Source organism: Pelodiscus sinensis, chromosome 2 (genome assembly GCF_052426305.1).
Source record: "Pelodiscus sinensis isolate ZL-2025 chromosome 2, ASM5242630v1, whole genome shotgun sequence".
NCBI classification, from domain to species: domain Eukaryota; kingdom Metazoa; phylum Chordata; order Testudines; family Trionychidae; genus Pelodiscus; species Pelodiscus sinensis.
In genome coordinates this window covers 98,510,833-98,538,064 of record NC_143053.1, presented here as the reverse complement: position 1 = coordinate 98,538,064, position 27,232 = coordinate 98,510,833, and the positions used below count along the sequence as shown (strand labels likewise).

The window sequence follows — 27,232 nt, the reverse complement described above, 5'->3', positions numbered from 1 at the left end:
ACTCTGGGACAGCACTGCAGGCCTGTCCATATTATGCACAGCTCCACCACATCCTAGGAGTTGCGTCAGTTTCTTCCCTCCCCCTCGTTATGGACTCAGGGCTGGAGATGCCTGTCATCGCCCTCCCAGGAGGCAGAGCCAGTGAGGAGGAGGAGCCAGATGAGGCCAGCAGCATTTCGACACCCACCAGCCAGGAGGTCATGTAACCAGTACCCCACAGCCGGGATGTCTCCCAGGCATCGTCAAAAGCCAAGAAAGGCCCATCAGGTGAGTGCCAATACTTTCCCTAGTCACACACGAGGGGAGGTGGCAGGGGCAAGGGGCAAGGGGCAGGTGTGTGCTCCTCACTCGGCCTTCTCAGCCTGGGGATGGTGCAGCAGCCTGTACACGAGGGTACACTTGCAGCACCAACCCCAACTTGCCCCTATCCCCCAGCAGGGCTTTGTGAAGGCGGAACTGAAGAACCTCCCAGGGAGGGGGATTCTACCACCACTCCCTTCCCTAGGGAACCCCATTCTAGCAGTTCACAAACCTCCTTAGCCCAAGAGCACCATACCTGCATGACCACAGTCCTGATGATTGATCTCCCCATGCTGAACTAGTTCCCGGTGGATCTGTAGCTGTCTGGTGTGTCAAGATTCCAGAGGGCGATGACAACCCACTGCTGGGGGAGGATGGTGGGATGGAGTGTCCCGTCACCTGAGGGCAGGGGCAAGCTGCTCACACAGCTCCATGAAAGTGGCCTTCCGCATGCGAAAATGGTGACACCACTGCTGGTCATCCCACCACTCCAAGACTATCCGGTCCCACCAGTTGGAACTGGTGTCCAGTTGCCAGAAGCAGAGGTGCACGGTGTGCAGGGGAAGGCGGGTGGAGTCAAGTTGCATGAGCAGCGCGTGGAGAGAGGTAAGGAGGTGCCCCACCTTGAGCTGGGAGTCCTGTTCCTGCAGGGCCACGAGGGCAGCTTGCAGAAGCTTCAGCAGGAGGTGCACCATGCGATATAAGAGCCGTCGGCTGCTTGGAAGTGGGTCCAGCTCTAAGGCAGGAGTGCTGAGGTATCTGCAAAGGCAACTACAGCAGGCAAAGCAAAGGCTTTGCTGTCCCTCAGGGAGGTAGGCAAAGATGAAGAACCTGAGACATGGATGTACAGGGGGGTCCTTTTAAGCATGAGCCTCAGACAGCAGTTACAGGAAGTGACTGCTGTCCTGATGCCCTGCCTGAAGTACTTCCCGGGGGGCCTTAAATGCAATTCAGCCTCCAATGAGTGTAGACACTCTATTTTGAAATAGCTCAGCGCAATTTCAATGAGCATTTGCTGTGTAGATGCACTATTTGAAAATAAGCTATTTCTGAGTTTTTCTTCCGGAATAGCTTATTCAAAAAAAAACGTTCAGTGTGGATGTGACCCTGGTGGAATACTTACATTCGTAATGTGGGAAGATAACTCAAACAAGTCAAATGGAAAACTACAAGTGCTGGATTATATACATTTCCATATAAATGCAGGTCTTTAGCTGTAGTTCTGTCCTTCATCAACAACATAGCACTAATGGGTATGTAAAGAAAAAAAAGAGAGGGGGGGGGTGGAAATGAGGAAGATTCCAGAGATAATAAAAGAAACTCAGACTGAAAATGAGAAACAGTACCTTGTAAGTGGTTGCCAGGTCTGTTCCTTGCTATGGGTTTGGGCTATAACTGCATGTGTAAAGAGAGGCATAGAGGCCGGTTACATTACATAGACCCGCCAACAGCTAGAAGGAGGAGAGCAACATCCTGAAATTAGATGACAAAGCATTGTCTGAATGGCTACTGCAAGATACATGTTGGCTACGTCTACACTGGCCCCTTTTCCGAAAGGGGCATGTTAATTTCAGAGGTCGTAATAGGGAAATCCGCAGGGGATTTAAATATCCCCCGCGGCATTTAAAAAAAAATGTCCGCCGCTTTTTTCCGGCTTTTAGAAAAGCCGGAAAAGAGCGTCTACACTGGCCCCGATCCTCCGGAAAAAAGCCCTTTTCCGGAGGATCTCTTATTCCTTATTCAAAGTAGGAATAAGAGATCCTCCGGAAAAGGGCTTTTTTCCGGAGGATCGGGGCCAGTATAGACGCTCTTTTCCGGCTTTTCTAAAAGCCGGAAAAAAGCGGCGGACATTTTTATTTAAATGTCGCGGGGGATATTTAAATCCCTCGCGGATTTCCCTATTACGACCTGTGAAATTAACATGCCCCTTTCAGAAAAGGGGCCAGTGTAGACGAGCCCCTATTGTCATGCTCAGAATGGATCAAGCAGCTTAAAAAATGGATGACGCATTTCTGAATTTCACAATCATAGGATTAGTATGACTGCAGGTGCCATTCTCTGGCTTACTGAATTACAGATTACTCAGATCTACAGCCACGCACTCAGTGAACTTTAGATATACTATTTATTCATCTTTTCAATGATACATACTCAGAGGCCAATTTCTCTAATTGATGGCATTATCATTCCCGTCAAGATGCATAAGAATGGCTATTCATTTAGTACTATCACATCTTTTTATAGTTTTACCACTCTCATTGTCAATAGCATCATTAAAGGGCTGATATACCTTGTAACCCTTTGAGGTGGGGAAGAGGCATGCGGCCCTGTGGTCAATTTTAGAAGGTGCTCCACATCTTGGGGCAGTGCGGCTCAGGGACTGGGTCATTTACTACCATCCTTGACAGGAGGGCAGTGCGACCTATCAGCCAGAGTCAGCAGAATAGTAGTCAGGGTTAGAGTAGTGTGGCCAAAAGGCCAGAGTCAATATAACAATCCCTGCGGTCAGGGCAGTATGGACCACTGGCCAGAGGTAATACTGTAGCCCCTGTGGTCAGGACAATGTGTCCTAATGGCGAGAGTCAATAGACTTGGCAAGCTGACCTACCACCCAAGAGTGCATCATAGCAGGGTAGAGGGACTCAGGCTGATCCTATCCACCAGGTCCTGATCCTGGGCCCTGTTGGTGGTGAGTTCACGAGGCACCAGCTCAGCAGGGATCCAGCTGAAATATGGCAAGCCTTTATCCAGGTCTATCACCGTTTCCCCACAAAGTTTCCCTGGGTCACTTCTAATGTTCCTCCTAATTTTTTTCCATCCTTGTGTGCAATAAATTGTGCGCCACCAGAAGAAAAACATGCTGCCATCTGTGAGTGCTCTCATCTGGGCAGCATTTGAATTTCTTCTGGGCGGCCACCCAAGCACTCAGCTTACAAGGAACACTGGTCACGTCCTACCTGAGTCTCTGGAGTCTTTGGCCTCTGTGACCCTCCAGTCTGTCCACTCCCTGTGATGTCTCCCCGGTCTGTATATCAGGATATGGTCCCGTTCAGCTGGCTTCCAAGCCTTGGAGTGAAGGTGGTCTACTCCCTGAAGCTAGCAATGCATCTCCTTCTTCTCTAGCAGTCAGTTCAGACTGAGCTGCTCTGAGGTCTTTTATACCTTGGCTCCAAGTGGAAGATGCCCAGGAGAGCTGGGCACTAAAAGAGAAGAGTTAACTGCTGGTGTACCAGTCTGGGGCTGATGCACTCCCATCACAAGCACTCCAGGTATCCTGTTTAAATTTTCAGCATGGCAAAGAGAGGGTGCATTATTTGTTGACTTAACACATTGCATTAATAAATACTTATGGGAAACCAGCATGCATACCCCCTGACATCTTTAAGTATTCAATTAAAATTGGACAAGTGAGTACACTGATACAAATAAACATTCATCTAAATGAGGACTTTGCTCTGAATTCTTAAAGTATTTTAATTCAGGTGCCTGCTACCAGCCAGTCAATTGCAATCAGGACACTGATGTGACTGGGAGAATGAACTGTATATAAAAGGGAGGAAGGCAGATTGTTTTATGGTAGAGTCATGGCAGAAGGTTGACAGGAGATGCTTCTCCCAATATAGCTAAGCAGAGAAGAAGAACCTATTATATGGATGAGTGGGGCCAGCAATGGCATCTTGTCATTCTAACTTGTGTAAGTAAGCAAGCTTAATTGCTCCTTGTCTTTTCAAGATGACTTTCCACCACCAATCTCATTATCACACACATATGTTTATTGCACATGCCCAAGTCCCTTCATGCAGACCTGAATGCAATGAAGGGAATGATAATATTATGTTATCCAGCAGCATTGTTTATTCTCTTCTTATGAGATGGATATGACCTGCCTTCCTCTTTTACTACCAAAAGGATGACCAGAGGCAATAGAACATGGTACCAAGAAAGAGAAGGAATAAAATCAGAGTGGCAGTAAGCTGTCACTATGATAGTGTATGAAGAGGAGAACATAAACATGATTTTTGTTTACTGAGATTAATATGTAAAGCTGCACATTAATGTGTTTGCCATGAAATGCATTAATATTTAGGATTTTGCTATTATGTAGATCTTCTGTTATATTATTTATTAGAAAGGGATATAATCACATTGATGGGAAAATAGTGTCACTTAAAAATTAGGTAATGTCCAGTCAACATAGTATAATTGCTTCACTGTCATTTCTGATTTAGATATGGGGATATCAATGTAATTGCCACTGGGGAGAAATTATAATGGCTGTTAATGATAAACAAAATGACAAGAAAGGAGAGCATATTTTACATATAATTCAAAAGCAAAATCCTGCTGCCAATTTGCTTAACAACATGGCGCCATTTATTTACAAAGAGGAAATATGCACATTTCATGTGGCGATGTGAAGGTGAAGGCTGTATTGTGACATCATAGCTGAAAGCTTAGTGACTATGAGCCTAAAAGATCTTGCTGTGCCATTTTTATAGGAAGGGAGGGGGAACAGAGAGCCTTTGTCTGTCCTAGAGATAAAACCTCAGATGAAAAAAAAAAAAAAGAGGGGGAGGAGGAATTATTTGTGCAAAACAGGTCTCCTGCACTCCTCTAGAACAGACTTGGGAAAGAAGGGATGTACTAAAAACTAGAAATCCCATCTTTGGCCAAGTTTGAGTCTAAATCCAAGCTCTACAGTTCGAGAGATTCTCTCTATGGAAAGGAAAAATCATTCACAAGATGTATTGTTAGGAACTATTTACAGCTGAAAATATTATATTTTGATTGCACCACACAAACTTTGCATTGTATATAGTGCATTGTGTTTAACTCTAGTCACATATACTGTACTGTGTTATTCTAAGTCATTGCACATCATATAATAGTGTGGTACAGCTTATTAAGCATTCCACAAGCCACTCGGTTCTCACTTTTTAATGCATGAATCTTCTGACACACATGATTTGGGTTCTCTCAGTCATAAGTAAGACAGATATTCAGTGTATAAATATATTATTATTATTTCAACAGGTATGTGAGCCCTAGTCATAGTTTTTTACTAGGTGACTTACAGAGTTGGCACTTAGGAGTGAGGAGGTGAAAAATTGAAAATAATATGGTACATGTATTGCAAACAGTATAAAGTTTTGGATGAACACTTAGGTCGCAAAGTCAGGCTCTCAAATTTAGGAAATGCTAAAATTAAGGTGGCCTCTGCAACCTCAGCTGGGCTCCCTTGAATGTTTGCCTTATGATACTGTTTTTAGTTACTCTATCACATGCCATTTTTCCACACGCCCCCTGTCTCATTTAGAGCATAGGAAGGATGATACTCAGTGAGCTGCATTCAACATTATGTTTTCTCCTCACTATGCAATGTTTGGCCCATGCTTTATTTACTGCACACTACTGAAATCCTGCTCTGAGGACAACATTATTAACTTCCTCCTGGGGAATTCGTATGGCACTCATTACTGTAGCATGAGAGCATCACAATATTAATTTATTTTAACAACACTCTTGTGAGAGGAGGGGGTGGTATTATCCATATTTTAAAGATGAAAAACTGAGGCACACGGCTGTTAAAAGTGTTCACTAATTTTAACGCCCAATTTGAAATACATATGACTTGATTTTTCAGGTTTTAGCAATTTATATGTTCAAAGCACAACTCTAAGTGATTTCTTTTACAGCTGCAAGTGCTCAGAACTTCTGCTAACTCCCACCTCTTTGTCCCAGTCCTTCTCCCACACGTAAGCTCCTTATTTCTCCTTCTCCGCCCACCCTAATGATTCTCAAACCCATTCTCACCCATCCTGTCCTAGTCTCTCCTCAGCTCCTCCTGCAATTTCAGTCCTGCATTTCCTTCCTTGGCTCCCAGCTGGTAACATTCAGTCCTCTCCCAACTCCCAGAGAAGACTCAATTTCCTTCTCTCCCCCATGGCCTCCTGTCCCAGTCCCTTTCCCCAGCCTTCTACCTCTGCACCCTTCTGCAGCTCCAACCCTTGATTCCCTCTTTATTCAAACCAGGCGCATCCTCCTCAGTATTCCAGAAGGCCTTCAGGGATGTCAATTAGAGCATAGGAGAGATGGTCTCTTTCCTCAGTTCAAGTGCCCAGCCCAGATTTGGAATTACTAGGAGCACCCAGTGCTGCAACTGGAAATAGCTTCCTGTTTCTGTCTCTGAAATCCAAGGCTGGAGTGTACTCAGTGTGAATGGAAGAGCTCTGATGGGCCTATTCTGGGGTGAGGGAGCGCAGCTCCCGCTCTGGGACAGAATTCCACTCCTGCCACTATTACATGGATCTGCACCATATCTGAGGGGGAGGAGGTAGTGCAGCCCCTTCCCCATGCCTGGTGGTTGATTCAGGGCTGGAGATGCCCATTGTCACCTACCTAGGGAGCAGAGCTGGACATGGGGAGGAGGAGGACCCCAACACAGCCAGCACCATCACCATGGTGACCCTGGAGCCGGTATCCCATGGCCTGGATGTGTCCCAGGCATCCTCTGAGGCCAGGGAAGGAACATCAGGTGAGTGATATTAGGTACATGACACAGACAGGGAGGAGGGGGCGGACGGCAAGGGACTGGGGCACAGTCCACACTCAGCTTTCTCGGCCTGGAGAATCATACTGCAGTCCGTATATGTGGATGCACATGCAGAACCAGTCCGGGCCATGCAGCCCCAGGAGGCTGCACCAGAGCACCCCATGGCTCTTGCTCACAGGGTCTGGGAAGGCAGGCCACTCTTCAGACATCTGGGTGGGACACCCTCCCATGACAAAGCACCATTAGAAGGAGGCTGGGGACATGGCCACACACACCCACTCAGGAGTGCCGCACACAGCACAGGGGCATGCCTGCATGCTGGAGGCAGCACCCACTCCTGGGGACAGTGCAACGAGGCACAGAAGCGTCTGCCACTCACCCACACTTCCCCACCTACACCCTGACCTCCTCTCCCTCCGTGGCCAGGGATTCAAGCCCTCTCCCCTTGGGACGATACCACGGCTGGACCCAGAATGTGTGTGGCACCAAAGAAGCCCAGCCAGCCTGGTGTGGCCAGCAACTTCCCATGCCTGCTTGCCCCCGGATGTGAGGGGAGAGGCTGCTCCCCAGGCATATCTGGGTCTCTGTAATAAAAGGCCCACTGTCCAGGGCACAGATGGCCTTGCTCCCAAGACATCACCTTCATCTGACCCAAGAACTGTCAGTCTCAGCTCACAGATGAGGGCAGGGGCGGATATAGGGCAGGGCGAACGGGGCGGCCACCCCGGGCCCCGCGCTTAAAAAAGCCCCGCGCATGTGCCGTGGCAAAGGGGGGCCCTGCGGAGTTACACTGCCCGGGGCCCCGCAAAACAGTCATCTGCCCCTGGATGAGGGCAAGGCCTCAGGGACAGTGTCTCCAGGGATGAGTAACCCTCTCTCTTTTCTCCTCATCTGGACCAGCTGCACAGGGAGCTGGGTTACACCACCTGGGGAGGAAGTGCTGTGGGAGCACATCCCTGTGCTCCAGGCCTGGCATGAAACACTGGACCAGAGGCTCCAGGAGGACATGCAATGTCAGAGAGAGACCTGGAGGGAGTTGGTACAGCAGGGCTGCACCATGTGTGCAGCCATTCTGTCTCTCCTCACCTGCACAGAGCCAGCTCCTGCTCCTGCTGCCACTCCCACCCCAGCCCCAGCATCTGAACCTCTCCTCCCCCCTCAAAGTTTCCCATCACCCCTCCCTCCCACCCTTCTCCTCTCCCAGGTTCTTTCCCCAGCCCCTCTCCAGTTACTTTGATCCCAAATAAAGGCCACATATAGTTGATGGTTTTAAAAAAAAACAATGTTAGTTTTATTGTCTCTGCAGAGAAGGGGGGGAGGAAAGAGGGGTATAGGGGGAAAGGCAGAGAAGGGCAAGGCACAGGCCCCTAGTGGAGAGGCCATAGAGACTGTCACTGGAGTCCGTGTGAGAAACTCTTCCTCGGGGCCTCCCAGATGCGCACCGCCACCTGATGACCCTGCCAGATATCAGCTGTGTGCAGCTGTTCAAAGTCCCTGCTGACCCAGCCTGTCTCTGCTCCCCCCCAGGGAGGAACCCCTTCTGCTCACATATGTTGTGGAGCACGCAACACATGGCCACCATCTGGGGGATGTTCCACCCTCTTATGTCCAGCTGGGTGAGGAGGCATCTGAAACGCTCCCTGAGATGCCCAAAGGTGCCCTCCACAACCATGCAGGCCTGGCCAAGCCAGATGCTGAAGTGTTCCTTGTTGGGGTCAAGGTGTCTGGTATAGTGCTTCATGAGCCATGGCATGAGGGAGTAGGCCGTTCCCCCCCACAATGCGCCTTCACTGACCACCTGACATAGATGTCAGTGAACTACCCGCAGTGGTTGATGGGCATGGACCATGGAGAAGTAGCCCTTGCAATTTATGTAGACAGATGCCCCATGGTAAGGGGCCCGGATAGGGATGTGGGTGCCTTCAATAGCACCCCACAGTTAGGGAATCCCATGGCAGCAAAGCCAATGATGATGGAATCCATGTTGCCAAAATGGATGACCCTGCACAGTAGGATGGTGTTGATGGCCTTCACCACCTGCGAAGGAAACAAAAACAGAGAATCACTGTTCTCTGCCAGAGCCTTCGGGAGGTCGCCGAGTCCCTCTCCCCCACTAGGAGCCATCCTCTATGTAGCCCATTTCCCGGTAGGACTGTGTGAGGGTGGGACTGAAAAATCATTCAGGGAAGGGGACTTCCCCCCCCCCCAACACTACCCTCTCCCCAAACCTCCCTTTTCCTAGGGTTCCCCATTCCAGTACTTCACACACCCTCCTGTGACTCTAGCCTGAGAGTGCCATACCTGCATGATGAGGGCCCCGACAGTCAACTTCCCCACACCAAACTGGTTGCCCATGGATTGGTAGCTGTCCAGCATGGCAAGCTTCCACACAGTGATCATGACTCGCTTCTCCAGGGGGATGGCAGGTTGCATGTGTTTGTCCGATCGCATATGAGGGCAGGGGCGAGCCAGGCACACAGCTCCAGAAAGGTCTCTTTCTCATTCAAAAATTCTGGAGCCACTGCTGGTTGTCCCATTGCTCCATCACGAGCTGGTCCCACCAGTTGGAACTGGTGTCCAGATGCCAGGAGCAGTGCTCCACAGTGGGGTGCATCTGGAAGAGCTGTGCTCCCAGACAGAGGTTGAGGGTCTCCTCAAGCAGCTGGGGGTTGCGTTCCTGCAGGGCTAGGAGGGCAGCCTGCAGAAACTGCCGCAGAAACTTCAGCATGACAGTTAGGGGCTGTTGCATGCCCAGAGGCAGCTCCGGCTCCATAGCTGGGAGTGCTGTGGTGTCCAACAGGGCAACCAAAGCACACAGGGAATATTCTTTGCTGTCCCTCAGAGAGGTAGGCAAGCAGGAAAAGAACTTGAGAAATGGCTATACAGGGGGCCCCTTTAAACTCTCGTCTCAGATAGCCTCAGGAAGTAAATGCTGACCTGATGCCCTGCCTGAATTGGTTCCAGGTGGCCTTAAATGCGAGTTAGCATCCAATCAGTGGATGCTCTATTTCGAAATAGCTTAAGTGCTATTTCAATATGCTTTTTGTGTGTAGATGCACTATTTCAAAATAAGCTATTCCAGAAAATAAATTCTGGAATAGCTTATTTCGAAATAAGCATGCAGTGTAGATTAGACATGCCCTAACTGAGACGAAAAGGGGTAAACACTCTAAACAGATAATATATATGTATATGTTTTCAGTTCCTCTCTTTCTACATCTCTTCCACTCTCTTCTCTTCATTCATGGCTTTCAGTCCCACACCTAAGATTACTTACAAAAGCCTCTGTACATTCGAATATAAGGTTGTTAATGATAAAGTTATAACTAGAGTTTAAAAAAATAAACAGTTAAAATGCAGAAAGAATTCACACATACTATGATAGCACATGACATATTCCAAAAATAGCTTTAACTCGGCTTGCCAAAATATAATTCTCTACAACCTAGGTGCTACCTACGCTGATTGGAGAGGTGGTAGCTATGCTGATGGGAGAATTTTCCCTTTGACCTCACATTGATCTACACTGGAGATTAGATCCAACCATCTGTGTGAATATTTCACACTCCTAAGAGACACAGCAATACTGACGTAAATTTCTAGTGTAGATCAGATCTCATTCCTTACATACGCACTCAGCCTCTATCTATAGACCAAAAACCTTCACACCCATGTTATGTTATCAACAGACAAACCTCCACATAGGACCACTCACCACCACGGTTAGCCCACAAACCCAGCCAGAAACTATTTATTCTCCAGCTCCTCCACACTACTAGCCTCAGAACCCAACTAGCCACAGACACCAATATTTTGCTCAATATATACAGGTCAGAGACTCAAACCTCACTTCCCTTCTTTCCCATTTCAGTCACAAAGCCAAACGATTACCTTGTACACTCCACAGACAGTCCCCAAAACACCATCCATCTCCAGTCCATTATGAAGAGGAAAACACATGTCACTCACTCTCCATATATGCATTAGACATCCCACTGGTTCATAGAGGATGTGCAAAAGCTAAGTGAGTTAAAATTTGAAAGTGAGAAGGATGAGGTTCAGGCAGGATCCCCAAGCTAGGGCCCTACCCACTGGACCATTCTTCCTCTTCCACTTGGACACCATTCTGCAACAATTATGAGATAAAGCACAGTGCCCTGCAGAGTCAGAATTAGAACCTTGCTTCTGAAATATTGTCCTCTCTCACTTGAGCCAACCTCAATTACAATCACAATGTTCTCCCCTGATGCTGCAAGTTACTCCATCTGAGAGAACCCTAGGGGGTAACAGGACTCTGTAAATGCATGGAGGGTCTGCCTACACAGAAGAGCTTGCAGGGTCAGGCCCTAAACTCCAACACACACAGTGCAATCTCTCATTATCTATACATACATTTTAGAGGCAACTGTCTGTCTATGAGTCATTTAGTCAAGTACTCCTCCTAAATGGTAACAGCTAGGGCCACCAAATGTAGTATGCTGCTTCTTCTTAACCTAACTTAAAACAAGGTCAGGGTTAGGTTGTGGCAGGATGTGCCTGGAATTCAACTGTTTTCCATAATATGAAAGGGAGGGGGCAGAGAGAGTAGAGACGCAATACTCACAGTCACCACTGGGGACAGCGAGCACTGGGGACAGCGAGCACAAGGGACAGGTATACTGCAGAGTGACCCCGTGGGCAGCCGCACCAGGAAGGGAGTGGCCAGCTGGGGATGGGGCTCACCATCTTGTCAACCACCGACCCAGGTAAGTGACCCCCAATCCCCACCGCCCTCAGCCACAGTGCCAGACCAGAGCAGGAAGCCCTGCCAGCCCCAATGCTGCACCCCTCACCCACTTGGAGCATCACCATGGCTGGGTGGAGCTGCCTCACTCTTCCCCCCTCAGAACCCACAGGAAGTCCCACCCAGAACTGCTGGGCCACCCAGTGCAGTCTCTGCATTCCCCCCACCCCCCACATACCTGGGCTGGGCCTGGGGTGTGCCAGAAGGAGGCCTGTGTGTCCCCCACTGCCCGAGTCTAGCCCAGGGAGCGCTATCAGAAGGCCTCCAAGTCCCCTCTGCCCCGTCCCATTCCCCGTCCCCTGCCCCCAGGCCAATCTTCTAGTAGTAATATAAAACAATCATTTCAAAATCAGGGATAGCTTCTTAATTCCCTATAACTCAACAACAGCTGAACTCATTTTCCTCAAAACTTTGTAGAAAAAAATTGTCCTTTGCTTACAGAGCAAATCTGGCAATTTTCAGGACAAATCAATTTTGCTAGCCATGTTCCGGGTGCGTCAAACACTTATGCGTGTGCCTAACTTTATGTGTTTGCATAAGTCTTTGTATTAGCAGAGCCTAAAGTTGTAGGAGGCTAGAACAGGGCTTAAATAGTGTCAAACTGCAGACAAAAGAAAAAAAAGAGGGGAGGGGGCAAAGGAGGAAAACATGGATAGAGCATTATGCTGTGTGAAATGTGGCAGAATAACATGTATAAATAAGACCAGAGTAAAACATTTTAACATGACTACAGATGTTTGGGAATGGGAAGGAGCATGTGCATTTATTTACCCAAGCCAAACAGAAGATTGTAGGGATCCACCCTCTTTAGTTTAACTCCTTTACATGGTGATCATTTGCTTATCATAGAATCATAGGGCTGTAAGAGACCTCAGGAGGTCACCAAGTCACCAGTGCTTCACCACCCTCTTAGTAAAATAGTTCTTCCTAATATCCAACCTAGAACTCCTCCACTGCAACTTGAGACCATTGCTCCTTGTTCTGCCGTCTGTCACTACTAAGAAGAGCCTCTCTCCATCCTTTTTGGAACAGTCCTTCAGATAGTTGAAGGCTGCTATCAAATCCCCCCTCACTATTGTCTTCTGCAGACTAAAGAAGCCCAAATCCCTCAGCCTTTCCTCATAAGTCATGTGCTCCAGCCCCCTAATAATTTTTGTTGCCCTCTGCTGGACTTTCTCCAGTGCATCCATATTCTTTCTGTAATGGGGAGCCCAGAATTGGATGCAATACTCCAGATGTGGCCTCACCAGTGCCAAATAAAGGAGAATAATCACTTCCCTAGATCTGCTGGCAATGCTCCTCCTAATGCATCCTAATATGCAGTTTACATTCTTGGCTACAAGGGCATGCTGTTGACTCATATCCAGCTTCTCATCCACTGTAACCCCCAGGTCCTTTTCTGCCAAACTAATGCTTAGTCAGTCAGTCCCCAGCCTGTAGCAGTGCCTAACATTCTTCTGTCCCAAGTGCAGGACTCTGCACTTGTCCTTGTTGAACCTCATCAGATTTCTTTTGGGCCAATCTTCCAATTTATCTAGGTCACTCTGGACACTATCCCTACCCGCCAACACATCTACCTCTCAACGCACCTACTTGCTGAGGGTGCAATCCCTCCCCTTATCCTGGTCATTAATAAAGATATTGAACCAAACCAGCCCTAGAACTCTTAGGACACCTTGCTTGATACTGACCACCAACCAGACATTGAGCTGTTGATCACTACCCATTAAGCTCAATGATCTAGCCAGCTTTTTATCCGCATTACAGTTCATTTATCCATGCTTCTTTAACTTGCTAGCAAGAATACTGTGGGAGATGGTATCAAAAGCTTTGCTAAAGTCAAAATATATCACGTCCACCGCCTTGCCTATGTCTACAGAGCCAGTTACCATAGAAGGTAATCAGGTTGGTCATGCATGACTTGCCCTTGGTGAATCCATGTTGACTATTCCTGATCACTTTCCTCTCTTCCAAGTGCTTCAGAATGGATTCCTTGAGGACCCCCTTGATGATTTTTCCAGGGACTGAGGTAAGGTTGACGGGTATGTAGTTCCCTGGATTGTCCTTCTTCCCTTTTTAAAAGATGGGCACTACATTTGCCTTTTTCCAATCATCCGGGATCTCCCCAGTCACCACGAGTTTTCAAAGATACTGGCCAATGGCTCTGCAATCACATCATCCATCTCCCTCAGCACCCTTGGATACATTAGATCCATCCCCATGGATTTGTGTATGTCCAGACTTTCTAAATAGTTCTTAACCTGTTTTTTCTCCACCACAGGCTGCCCATCTCCTTCCCATAGTATGTTGTCTAGTACAGTAGTCTGGGAGCTGACCTTGTCTGTGAAGACAGAAGCAAAAAAAAGCATTGAGTACTTCAGCTTTTCCCATATCATCTGTCACTAGCTTACCTCCCTCATCCAGTGAGGGCCACACACCTTCCCTGACCACCTCATTATTGCTAACATGCCAGTAGAAATGTTTCTTGTTAACCTCCACATCCCTTGCTAGCTGAAATTCCAATTGTGCTATGGCCTTTCTTATACCCCTGCATGGTCGAGCAATATATTTATACTCCTCCCTAGTCATCTGTCCAAGTTTCCACTTCTTGTAAGCTTCCTTTTTGTGATTAAGCTCGCCAAGGATTTCATTGCTAAGCCAAGCTAAGCCAAATTAAAACCTACCATATTTGTTTTCTTACTGTTCATTGGGATGGTTTGTTCCTGATCCTTCAATAAGGTTTCTTTAAAATACTGCAAGCTCTTTTGGACTCCTTTCCCCTTGATGTTAGCATCCCAGGGAATCCTGCCCATCAGTTTCCTGAGGAAGTCAAAGTCTGCTTTTCTGAAATCCAGGGTTTGTATTTTGCTGCTTTCCTTTCTTCGTTTGGTCAGGATCCTGGAATCTACCATCTACCAGTGTGCTGCCCAAGTTGCCAACATTCTCCAGAAACTTCCTGGATTGTCTGTTTACTGCTGTATTGATCTCCCAACAGATGTCAGGGTGATTGAAGTCTCCCATGAGAACCAGGAAGCTTTTGTTAGATGTCTGAAGAAAGCCTCATCCACCTGATCTGGTGGTCTAAAGTAGACACCGACCATGACATCACTCCTGCTGCTCCCACCTCTACACTTAACCCAGAGACTCTCAACAGGCTTTTCTCCCTCTATATACTGGAGCTCTGAGCAATCATACTGCTCTCTTACATACTGTGCAACTCTTCCTCCTTTTCTTCCCTGCCTGTTCTTCCTGAACAGTTTATACCCTTCCATGACAGTGCTCAAATCATGCAAGTCATCCCACCAAGTCTCCATTATTCCAATCAAATCATAGTTCTTTGACTGAGCCAGGAGTTCTGTTTCTTCCTGCTTGTTTCCCAGGCTTCTTGCGTTTGTGTACAGACATCTTAGATAGCTGCGGATTGCCCTACCTTCTCCATGCGAATCAGGGGTCCTCCTCCGTTGCACCTTTCTCCTTGTGTTTCTTCCCAGTATCCCACTTCCCCACTTACTTCAGGGCTTAGGGCACCATTCCCTGACTAACCCAGTTTAAAGCCCTCCTCACTAGGTTTACAAGCCTGCCTGCGAAGATGCTTTGTTAGGTGGATCCCATCCCTTCCTACCATAGGACCAGATACAGAGGTAATAGTGAAATAACAGTCATGAGAATGTGTGCCTTTGCCATGAGTGGTGAATGGGGCAAGTAGGGTGGGGAGACGTCACTAAACTTCTCCTTTATTTTTAAGAGCCTGTTAGTGCCATTTTGCCTTGTGAGAAGACACCTGTGCCACCATGGTAAGTGAAAGGAAAAGCATAATAAGAAAATGTACTGGCTGAATGATTGGGAGCAGCTGACAAGGGCTACATCAGGGCTGCAACTGCAGCTTTCTGTCAAACTTAAAGGGGCAGCCATGTTTGAAAAACATGCTGGAAAAGCTTCCTCTTAAAAACTAGCGAGTTGCAATTGCATCCAGAGCATGGTAAAAAAAGGCATTGGTACAAAAGAGGGTACATTCCTGAGTTTCGGGGACATCTAGCTACATACCATCCTCCATGTTGGAGCCTGGTGATTACAACCAGTTCTATGTTTTTCATACTATCCTTCTCTAATAAAGAGAAAATACATTCACTGCTACATCACTCAGACAAAGAAGTTCCGTAATCATACGTTGCAGTCATACTATGGCTTTCATCCTAAGCTCTCAAATGACTTTAAAGATCATTAGTTCTCACTCCCGTCCTGTGAGGTAGCAAAGGGATATACAAGTATCACTTCAAGCATCACTGAAATGTAACTACCGCTTAGGTAGAAAACAGGTGTCACTGTTGAACAGCACACTGCAACCAGCCACCATAGTCTAGGCCAGGAAGTAAAGCATATTGTACCTTCTCTATGTGATTCTATACAGGGAATCACTTTGACAGAATGCAAGTACTGGAGTTTTAATTTCACCAGCGTTAACAAAATACTGTTACAAAAAGTGCCATCCCAAGTAACCGCAAGCACTCGGAACCTCGGGTTTTATGCCACATTAAACAAGCAGCACAATAGCTCCCTGCCATTCTGCTACATAGAGGAACGTGGACTGAGGATGGACTTTACTGGAAAGTACCAGATACTGAGTTATCAACACCTCTTCTATAGATGCCCCTTGTCAGGAACTAGTGACCCAGACTAACCCAGTCCTGACTATGAAACCTGACCCATTTAACATCAGCTTCTATGCTATTTGGCCAAACAAAAATTATATAAGGACTTTTTCAGTCATTCATATTGATGCCATCACCATAGGGCTTGAAAGGCTCAATCCTCCTTCTTTTCCCTCAACTCCCACCTTACTCCCCTCCCCCGCATGAGTGATGTCACATAGAAGTATGAAAAGGCCCATTTGTTCCCACTATGTCCCGATCCCCACTATTCTGAGCTAGAGTTTCTGGTGGATTGCTGAGAATGACGGCTGAATCAGGGTGGTTTGAACCAAAGGGCTAGCTCCTGGCAGTAAAACAGAATCCCTTCCCTAATTTTTCATATGTCAATGTGTGTCATGCTCTCTCTGAACCAATTCTTCCCTGTTCAGGATCGTTAGTTCTCATCTGAAACATAGTGATGGCAAGTGCCAGGGAACATTCTTTGCTTTATGGAGGTGAAAACAGGCAGAAAATAGTCTTTGAGGCTCACAAAAAAACACCTCCATGTGGGAGAAAGATTCCCTCTCCCAATTCATTCTAATTCTGATGAAGAACAGAGAGGGTGTAATTAATGGGATGACTGGTATTATTATTTTACTCCATGTTACATTCATAGTTTGTAAATTCCAGAATGTTAGCCCACTTTCTAAGCATACAGCTTTTGTGCCTCTAGTAACTAGGATGCGTAGCTGTCAGCCTGTTGGGGCCAGTGGGGCAGCCTATTGCCTATGCTGTCAAAAGGGTCTGATAATTGGGATGGGAAGGAGGTATTGTTTCCCATTGATTAAGGCCCACTTAACGTACTGAATAGTAACAGGACTGCTCACATGCTTAAAGTTAAGCGTACAGTTAAGTGCTTTGGTAAATCAAGCCTAAACTAAGGTTAGCAGCACTCTACTTGTTCACTGTGCATATACACAAAATATTACAGAACACTGTGATATTAGATACCACCAGAGGTTAGCAAAACTGATGGGTCAGACATGAGAGGGCTGTAACCACTGCATCGAGGAAAGGAGGAGGGGAGAGAGCTGGCAATAGAGAGACAGCAGAGAAGGCAACAGCATGTCCTGAATATGTACTGAAGTATCCATACACAGCAGCAGAAACTCAGGTTTCATCATTCACTTATACACAAATCACTAGCCATCTATTGACCAGCCTTTTCCGAAGCAACCTTATGACACCACAGCTCTCATGCTCTTAGTACGCTTTGGTCTCCATTTCCATAAATCACAGGGCACTAGGATGATAACCTGTCAGCACCCTAGTAATGTGTATAATATAAAACACCAACTGCCCAAGCTCTTTACTTCTTACCATGTTCCTCTTTTGTGGGCCAGGGGGAGCCCCACCAGCAAAACACAGAAGTGTGCCAGCAGTTTCTGACCCGATTGCAAAAGCTAACTAAACTAATTTATCACAGCAAGCTAATCAGAATGACAAGGTTGGGTAGGTGACATTCTCCAAAATCTCCAATTTGTTTTTTTTCTTAATCCCCACAGCAATTTATTTTCAGAATAGCAAAGTTTTGCCCAAGAATGTTCCAGAATGTAGTCAAGGTTAACCGTACTGTGAGCTTATTCAATATTTATGATTCTTTTTTATTTGTACTAGGACTTTTTGGGGACTCCAAATGGTCCATTAATCAAACAGAGTGACAAAATAGGCCATTTGACAATTTGTACAGGGGCTGATTTTTTTTATTTTATTTATTTTTTTTTGTTCAAGAGTAAAGGACCAACGTAACTTCATCAACAGTTCCTGATTAATTGTTACAAAGTGTCATCCATAAATTTTCCTTCGATCTAATAATCCTTTCACAAGACTTAACAATATCCCCAGTGATTTGGGTTTTATTGAGGGCTGAGTTCCTGAAGAAGCAGTGACACAAATAGCTCAAGTGAACTGAGACACCTCCGTGGACAGTCTTCACAGCGTTGACAGTTCTGAAATACAATTATCAGTGTGATCTGCTTAAGAATTCATCATCAGTTCCTGCCTTCTGAAGACTTAAAAAAATACTGAGACATACAAAGAAAAAGAGGTGATAAGAAGGCATCATTTTCCTCCAGCCTCATAACTGTAAATTGAAGAAAATTATTTTCTTTGCCTGCAGCTCATTGGCATATAGGCAGCATTATATTATAATTTCATAAGCATAAATCCTTTGAATAAATTTCAGAAGAATAACTGAATTAGAAATGCAAGTAAAGTATCTAAAAAACTTAACTGCACTAGGCAGGAAGAACTAGATGCAAGTAAAACTGGCAAAGGGGAAATTTACTGTCTGCTTGTTTATCCTCTGTCTGGAAAGGGAAGGCTCCCCCACTGCTACTAAGCTAAATTTTAAGGCGAAGAAAAAGTTAGTTTAGAGTACCATTTCCATGCACAGCAGGAAAATGCAAAATGTGTCCCACCCTGCCACCTGGAGATACAACAGGCTTGGGGTTTGTTATAATTATTGCTATTTGTTTATTTATTATTAGTATGTTAAGCATATGGGAGATCAAAAAGGTTCCTTTCAACAGTTCCTTAGCAACAAATCAGTTACTTATTCACACAAAAGTTGCCAAGCATTCTCCTTAAATGAATTCTGGGTTACTTTGTCCCCAGTTTTGTTTCCTTCTGGAGAAGTATGAAGAGTGAGGCTATTGTCCATGGCAAAGGTAAAAGTCGGGATACGTTTACACAGCAGTGTTATTTCAGAATAACATAGCAGTGTTATTCTGAAATAACATAGTTCACATCTATGCTGCAAGTTGTTATTTTGACATAACGTCGAAATTATGGTGAGATGGAGAACTTCTTACTCTGACTCCTGTAACCCTTATTTTATGAGGAGTAAGGGAAGTCGGAGGAAGAGTGTTCATCCTTCAACTTCCTCCTATGTAGACAGTGCCAAAAGCCGAATTAAGCTATTTCGACGTAAGCTACACAACTGACGTAGCAAAATAAGCTACGCAACTTGAGCTATGCTAATTTCGTAGTTTAAGTTGAAATAGCTTATTTCGACTTTTGGCACTGTCTACACAGCATTTATTTTGAGATAGAGCACTCTTCCCCTGACTTCCCTTACTCCTCGTACAATGAGGGTTACAGGAGTTGGAGTAAGCAGTTCTCCAGCTCAACATTATTTCAACATTATGTCAAAATATCTGCTTGTAGTGTAGATGCAGACTATATTATTTCGGAATAACTAACGTTATTCCGAAATAACACTGCTGTGTAGACATAGCCTTACAGACTTCCTGTCTAATTTTGGTCACTTAACAAAATCTGTTGTGGGCTAGCCCACCTGAGCTAACTTGAATCTAGTTAGTGTATGTATGTATAGCAATAAAGGCAGAGCAGTGCAGGGATCAGAGAAGACTTGTGAGAAGAGTATGTATCCAGGGTCTATGATGGCTGTATACTACCCTCACAAAGCAGTTTTCACTGCTGTCACTCACACTAGCTGGATTCAAAGATTTTGCTGTGTGGCTATAACCTTAGTCTTACTGGCTCAGTTACCTACCTGTAAAATGGGACAATACCACTACTCCACTTGTTCAGGTAGCTGTTGGTGTGGGGATTGTGTATAGCTGGCATCTGGCATAACATGGCTCTGCTCTTAGGTTAGCTTGGTGCTACTGTAATACAAAATAATAATAATTCTATGAACCCAGTGGCAAAAGTCCCAGTGAGTTCAGCTGGAGAAGGTGCAATAAGGAACCACATAAGCATTAGGATATTTTTTTCAAAATTGGTTGTCGAAACTCGATGAGAAAATCACACATAGAACAATTACTTCTCTGGTGGTTACTCACCAGGAAGCAGCATGGTCCTAGAGGTAAGTCACCATGACACCATGAGTCAGGTGCCACAGTAAAGTCATGAAACAGCTCTGAGCCTTGGTTTCCCCATAAGTAAAAGATGGGTGATATGGCTTGTTCCCCTTTGCTAAGTGCTTTTTGCAGGGAGCAGAGTGCTGAGTGACATGCTCTAAAAGCTGGGCAACACTTTCTCTATTGTAACTTCTGCATACTCCATGGTCAAAATTTGACAAACATGAACACATGACTAACATACAGGAAGTCATGCTCATAATTAATTATTAATTATTATTATTATTAATAATAATAATAATATATTAAAACTTGTTCCATCAAACAGCCACAATAATTAATTAAGCTACACTCTTTTGCTTTGAACTTACAGATGTTTCAACACAAACAGTTCTTTGGTGTGGGCATAAGATGGGGTACGTAACACATTTCAACCTGAAGGGACTATTGAGTGATAATTCCGTCATACTATTTATTGTGTCAACAGTCGGTTTTGTGCTGTACAGGCAAGGAAGCTGCAAGGTCTGTAGCTAAGAATCTTACACCCTGAACCAGACAGAGTCAATACACTTGACACATACGTAATGCATAGGGCCTGATTCTCCATGGCCTTGCACACTGTGTGGTCGGTTATAAAGTGGGTGTAAAACCATTAACTCCAGTACGCTTGTTTTAAGGTCCATATCTTCTCTACCCATGAAAAAATTTGTAGGAGAATGGTCTGAAGAAGGAAGTCTCTGTAAGGATTCCCTTATGACAAACTCCTCAACATGTCCCACTAGGGCCCAGGGGATGTTGTCTGCTATGGACAAGGCTATGGGGGGTCTGCTCCCAAATCTGGTGGATTTGGTCCTTTCAGGCTTTCCTGCACTTAAATACAACCTCTTCCAGAACTCCACCCCATGGTGTGGCGCTTCTGATTTGCTGTGTAACTCTTTCTCTCTCTGAAGGGACCAGTATAGCATTTAACACAGCAACACGCATTGCTCAGAATCTAACACATTATCGTTCCTTAACTTATACATATAAGCACAAGACCATACCGATCCTTTAGAAAACAGTAACGATCCTAACTGCCATGTCCTGCCTCAGTTTCCTCCCACATTCTTTGGGATGGGGTCAGAGTCCCTTAGGTGGTTCAGTGTCCTGCTTCAGGGCATGGCTTAAGGACTGGAATCGAGGGCCTTCTTCACCCTAATCCAGCTTACTCCCTTCTTCTTTCTTCCTTCCTGGCTCTCTATTTAACGCCCTGTCCAATACTTGGCTTTCTTAGTTCTGTCTTTGGGATAAATTTCCACTGCTCTGCTCTTTCCCTCTCCCTTCAGGCAGTTGAGATAAAAATAGTTTTCCAAGGATGCCTACTACTGTGACCAAACTATCATTGTTAAAAGTTAAGTTCCTTTTTATTGTCCTCACCCTAAGGAAGACATGCTTTTCATGCTGGTAAGGCACATACAGAAAGGCCTTCAGGACACAACCATTGTGACAGTAACACTTTGTCAGACTGGAATGCCAAGGTTTGTGCAGAAAAATCCCCAGACCATCAAAAAAATAACAACCCAAAACCGTTGATTTTATTAGTTAAAAAAAAAGCAGAGGAATTTCAAACCCACATGAGGCATCACGCTCTCTGTCCTCAAACAAAGAATACAGCACTTGACACGAGGTGATATCATTACTGTCAGCCCTAGTGGGCTCTGCAGCTTGGGCGGCCTTGACAGCCACCAGTGTTTTTTTTCTGTGGGGCCCATCCACTCCTTCGCAGGTGCAAGATGTGATAAGAGGAGCATCTAGTTGTAAGCCTGGGGTGTTTGCAAGACTGTGGGTTGCCTCGTTTGTGCATTTTATTTATTTATTTATTTACTTACTTATTGGGGGGAGGGCTGTCACTTTTTTCATCAATTTAATTAGATACAATTTGTCTCAGCTTTTCTGCACAGCGTTTGTTTACTTTCTCATCAGGACCGACACAGGCCAATTAGTGTAGCGTAATTGTTTAACCTAGTCAGTGTGCTGTACTGGATAGAGCGCAATGCTTGCTGAGACAGACGGAGGGAGGGAGGGATGAAGAAGCAGTAATAGGCCTGGAGATGGTGTAAGGTTCTTCAGAAATCACTGACATGATACTGTACTCTGGAAGCGTAAGTTCCTCTGACATGCCAGCAGTCCTGATTCCTTGTTCTCTGTCACCACTATCATGGTAGGATCAATTTCCAAAGCTAATTCTTCAATTCCATCATGCCCAAAGCACTGAGCTGCATTAATTCCTTCCTGGGATGCCCCCTGAAAGCAAAATCCACTGCAACCATAGAAACTAGAGGACTTAAGTGATGTGTCATGTACATGTGCAGCCCCTGTTTTCAATACCTTTTCCAAGAACACAACGTGAGAGTCTGTGAGAAGGTTTATTTCATTCTTCTTTCCCGTATATCTTTACACACAGACGGAATCAACTGTGGATGACTAATGAATACTTATTCCTTTTTCTGATGTTATGCAGCACTTCTTGAAGAATGATGCTATTTGTACTGTAAGCAAAGTTGTGGCGAAATCCAGGGCTGGCCTTACCATGAGGTGAACTGAGGCGGCCGCCTCAGGTGCCAGACTGGGGGTAGGGGGAGGCGTCACTAGGACCCAGAGAATTGAGACCTTTCAAAGTTTTGGCCCAAGCGAGGGGGGATGGGGATGTCATTTGAGCTCCCCACTTCAGGTGCCAAAATGTTGTGGGCCAGCTCTGGCGAAATCCAAAAACGGGTAGTAACTTTGGTACACTAGGAAGCCAACTGCTAAGAATTGGTATCTCAGAAGAAGGGGGTAAGTGGAGGAGAAGTCAGTAACTGAGTTCTGAATGACAAGATGTTCAGCATTGCTTCAATTCTATTGCTCAATTCAAATGGTGAGCAATGGCAAATAACATAGAGTGGCAGCATTCTTTGGAAGCAGTTTAGTATGATTCTGGGAGAGCTGTTGATTTTTTTTATGGGGAGAGAGAAGGCCAGACTGAGATAGTTCACCCAGGGATCCATTGTAAAAGAACGCTGACACTGTTTGCTATAGTTACAGCAGATACAGTAGCAACAGGATGCATTTTAAATGAAAGCAGAGTCAAACAAGGAAAGAGACACCTCTCCTTTCTTTCTTTTTCCTCTCCTTCTTTCTTTCGTCTTTTAAATCAGTCTGATGTTGTGATTAACTTGCATTTTGCAGCACAGTTGATATGACAGTCAACCAAATTAATCCCATTATGCAAAATCCAGTTCACAAGTGGCTTTGCCTCTTTTTTTTTGAAAATTATGTCAATTTTCTCATAAATTGGAGAGACCATGTCAGCTTTCTGTACTGCACATAGTCTCTATTCTGTGCTGCATGTCTATATTTCTTTAAAGCACATCTTATATACACATCTTAGCTCACTGGCACAAATTAAGATTCATAACTGTAATGCTGATGTTTCTGTTTATATGGGGCTTATATGAGAATTGCCATTAGTTTTGGCATTCATTTTCATTCTTCTATTTTACATTATACCAACTATAGGGGAAAAAAGATTAGGAGCTTTAAAAACTAATCAATCCAGACACCTAAAATAAAAATTCCTAATTATTTTAATACTGGAAATGTGATTTTCTCTTGCATGCTTTTTTTTCCTGCTCAAAGGAATTTACAGTCCTTGGTAACTAGCCTCTTACGGACTCCCTGGTATGTGCCTAGCATCAAGCAGCTGTATCAGTAGAAATCTCCACAACTGCTATTCTCTTGGCTGAGTGTGGCCATGCTGTAGGTGGCCAAAACTGTTTGGCACTGACCAAGCTCTGTGAATTCCCTGCATCCAACCTACTTGTCAAATTAAAACCTTTCCTGCTTTGAGCTGAGGAACAGCCGTGACGCTGAGGGTTCTTGCACTCTAGCCCTTTGTCACCAGCACAGCGAGTCTCCAACATCTGTTCACTGGACTCCACTTTTGCACCTTGTTCATTTTTACTGCAGCAGAGCCCCTGCATCCTCAGCACAGAACCCAGATGTTGCTTTTAACAAGTGTCTCTGATTTAAAAAAAAATGAAGTTGAGGGTCCAAGGGCTAAATTACTGACTGGGAGAGAGGGAGAGAGAGAGAGTATATTTACATGGTTATTCTTTTTCATGTGCTATTTTTTATCCTGGTAATGCTTTCTCATACAGTGAATTGTTGACTTTTTTCCACATGCTTTAGATTTATTAGACATGTGTCAAGTTGTCAGCCTCCTGCCGTTTGCATTTGTGTCCACCTTGCAAACAGCCGGGAAATTTTTTTCTCCCCTCTCCCTCTTTCTCTCCCGTGAATGTTCACTTCTTGGCAGTTCTGAAACAAATTTTGAACAGTTGCTGTTCCTATTGATAGTGATAGTTTGATGTTCAAAAACGAAGGGGGTTTCAATGTTCCTCAAGTTTCTGACACATTCTGTCATACCATATCACATCCCATCCTGATGCATCAAAAACAACAACAAAAAAGGGAGGGCATAAACCACACTGTTCACACACAGATCACGAGCCACTGATGAACACCCACCCATCTGTTCACCATTTCATTCCCTTTGTTCTATCTTTATTATATGTATTCTTCAAAAAAAATGAATTTCCTCCACTTCAGCAAAACTGCAGCTAACTCTTCTTAATCTGTTTGAACTAACTGCAAGAATCTCTGTGTTTCCCCCTTTTACCACCACCCATGAATGGAGCTCAGTGACACCTGAAAAAAAAAATAATTCAGGGAATGAAGCCTCAAAGAACAGTGTCTCCAAGCCTCTTGGGGGAAGGGCAAAAATGCCCAACAGCGCTGAAGGTAAAAGGAAAGAATTTCAAATTGTGAATCTTGAAAGCAGAGATGGGCTCAAGTTGCAAAAATCGGAAGGAAATGCTCTGTGTTATGTGTCATGGTTATTATTATTTGTACTACAATAGTGCTCAATGCTTCTGGAACTAGTGGAGTGTGGGGTGCTGTCACATGCCTCTAGCTTGATGGAGTAACACTAATGCATGGTTTCCATCAGCCCCTACCCCCCCTAAAAAAATTGTACCAGCTCCCTAGTAGTGTTCTTATTTCTCAGTAAAAATCTGGGGTCTGTTGAGCCCTTGCCTGAAGATTAGTGGATTGTTATTTCTAGCACCCAAAAATGTTTAGGGATTTTAAAATTTGGAGTTTTGGGAATAGATTCAAAATTTAGTTCCAGGTTCAGAGTTCATGTCCTCCACCCAAAGTTTCGAGGTGCTTGGCTCTGGTTATCTAGCTTGAGAGTATCTCTAATCGATGGTAGTTCAGTACTTTCCTTCACTCCTAACCTTGCTCGCTTCTCTCATCCCAAAAGTGCATTCATTGTGCACCTTTCGCCAATATTCAAGTGTCTTAAAAGAGAGGTGGCCTCAGCCACTTGAATACCTTTAGCTCTATCTACTGGATTGACTTTTGGTCCTTGTCAAGCTCCATGTTTTTCAGAAATACTCCATGCAGAAAAGGTATCTCAACACTAGAAATGCTGATCAGTTTGCTGGTACTGAAATGTCACTTCTCCAGTTACATGTGTCAGAGGGATTCATTCTGGGAATAACACTAGGCAGGTAAAAAGGGAGTGCTGCAATACTCCTATAGCAGCAACAAGAGAACATCAGAATATGAATCCAAGGTGCTTGACTCCAAATATCCAGATCCCTGATCTGTGAGCGAAAGGTGCATTGCCATTAGATCAGTCAGTAGAGACAACTATTAGAAACAAAGATCCAATCTTCATAAGAATGGCCATACTGGGTCAGACCAAAGGTCCATCTACCCCAGTATCCTGTCTGCTGACAGTGGCCAATACCAGATGCCCCAGAGAGAGGGATCACAACAGGTAATCCTCACATAATCCCTCCCCTGTCACCCACAACCAGAGAAACAGAGGCTATGGACACCATTCCTACCCATCCTGGCTAATAGCCATGAATCTATCTAGCTCTTTCTTGAACCCTGTTAAAGTTCTAGCCTTCACCGCATCCTCTGGCAAGGAGTCCCACAGGTTGACTATGTGCCGAGTGAAGAAAAGTGCAACCATCACGTTTCACAGGACAGGTGGAGGGACAAAGGTAAACGGATGTTACCCTTGTTGTTCCCTAGTCCTCAAGGAACCAGTTCCTACCTACTGCACCTGGCTTGGAGCCCGCAATGGCACTAGAATTCAAACCAAACTCCAGTCCCCAGATATGCTCCTGACAGCCCCAAAGTCCAAGGGACTGGGAAGAGAGGTGGTGTAGTGCTAGCAATGCCAGCTGTATCAAACTATAGTATTTCCTTTACGGGAGACCTCCGCTGGTCACTGAGGCCAACTTTTAAGTCTGAAAATGCAAATTCCAATTCAAAAGCCACCCAGTTATCAAATCTCATTGTGCTATGTGGGGTCATTTCCTGAGATGGGGGAGGAGGAATATTCCTCCCAACCTGGGAGCACTTTCTATTCTATCCATGAAGTCTTATAACCAAGGCAGCTGTTGGGGGTAGAGGAGTGGGGGGGGGGGGGGGGGGGGTTGAGAGGATAGCACCTGTATTTCAAAGGATGACCAAGTGATGATGCAAAGTATCTCTGAAGTGCAACAGAATACAAGACTTCTGCTGCTGCAATCTAAACATTTATGCCACAGTGATGGGTGCGGTTTCCTATCCCCAAAGGCCTTCTCAAGTGCAAAAGCCTGGAAATGACACTGATGTACTGACAGAAGGATTCATGCAGTATCTCTGTATTCTCTGCATCTGCCTTCACTTCTGTTGTACGTTCAGCCAGTGTGGATTATTACAAACATCTTCACATGTACATTACACCCCAACTCATAGGCTGCTATGCTCTGCAGACTAAACATTCAGTCTGCCAGCAATTGTGTTATGCCAGCCAAGATGCAAACCTGAACCATATGGGAAGAAGAGGGACCCATTGATTCCACGTTGCTATCTCCCTTCTTATCACTCTGGTTTCCTTATGCTGAAAGGGATCAGCTCTTTCTGTAAGACAGAATGGGACAGCATAGGAAAAAGGCTATTGGAGAAAACCACTCTGGGGTGGTTTTTTTTAATCTTA

General features: G+C 45.2%; 1 long non-coding RNA gene across 1 annotated transcript in view; it reads right to left on the bottom strand.

Moving 5' to 3' along the window:
* Positions 1–18,024: 18,024 nt before the first annotated feature.
* Positions 18,025–27,232, bottom strand: part of LOC142827139 (uncharacterized) — a 37,124-nt gene continuing 27,916 nt past the window's right edge. The window contains exons 3-5 of the long non-coding RNA XR_012901591.2: positions 27,060–27,156; positions 19,842–19,956; positions 18,025–18,273 (exon numbers count right to left, since the gene is read on the bottom strand). This is a non-coding gene — a long non-coding RNA (uncharacterized LOC142827139). The remainder of the gene's footprint in view (positions 18,274–19,841; positions 19,957–27,059; positions 27,157–27,232) is intronic.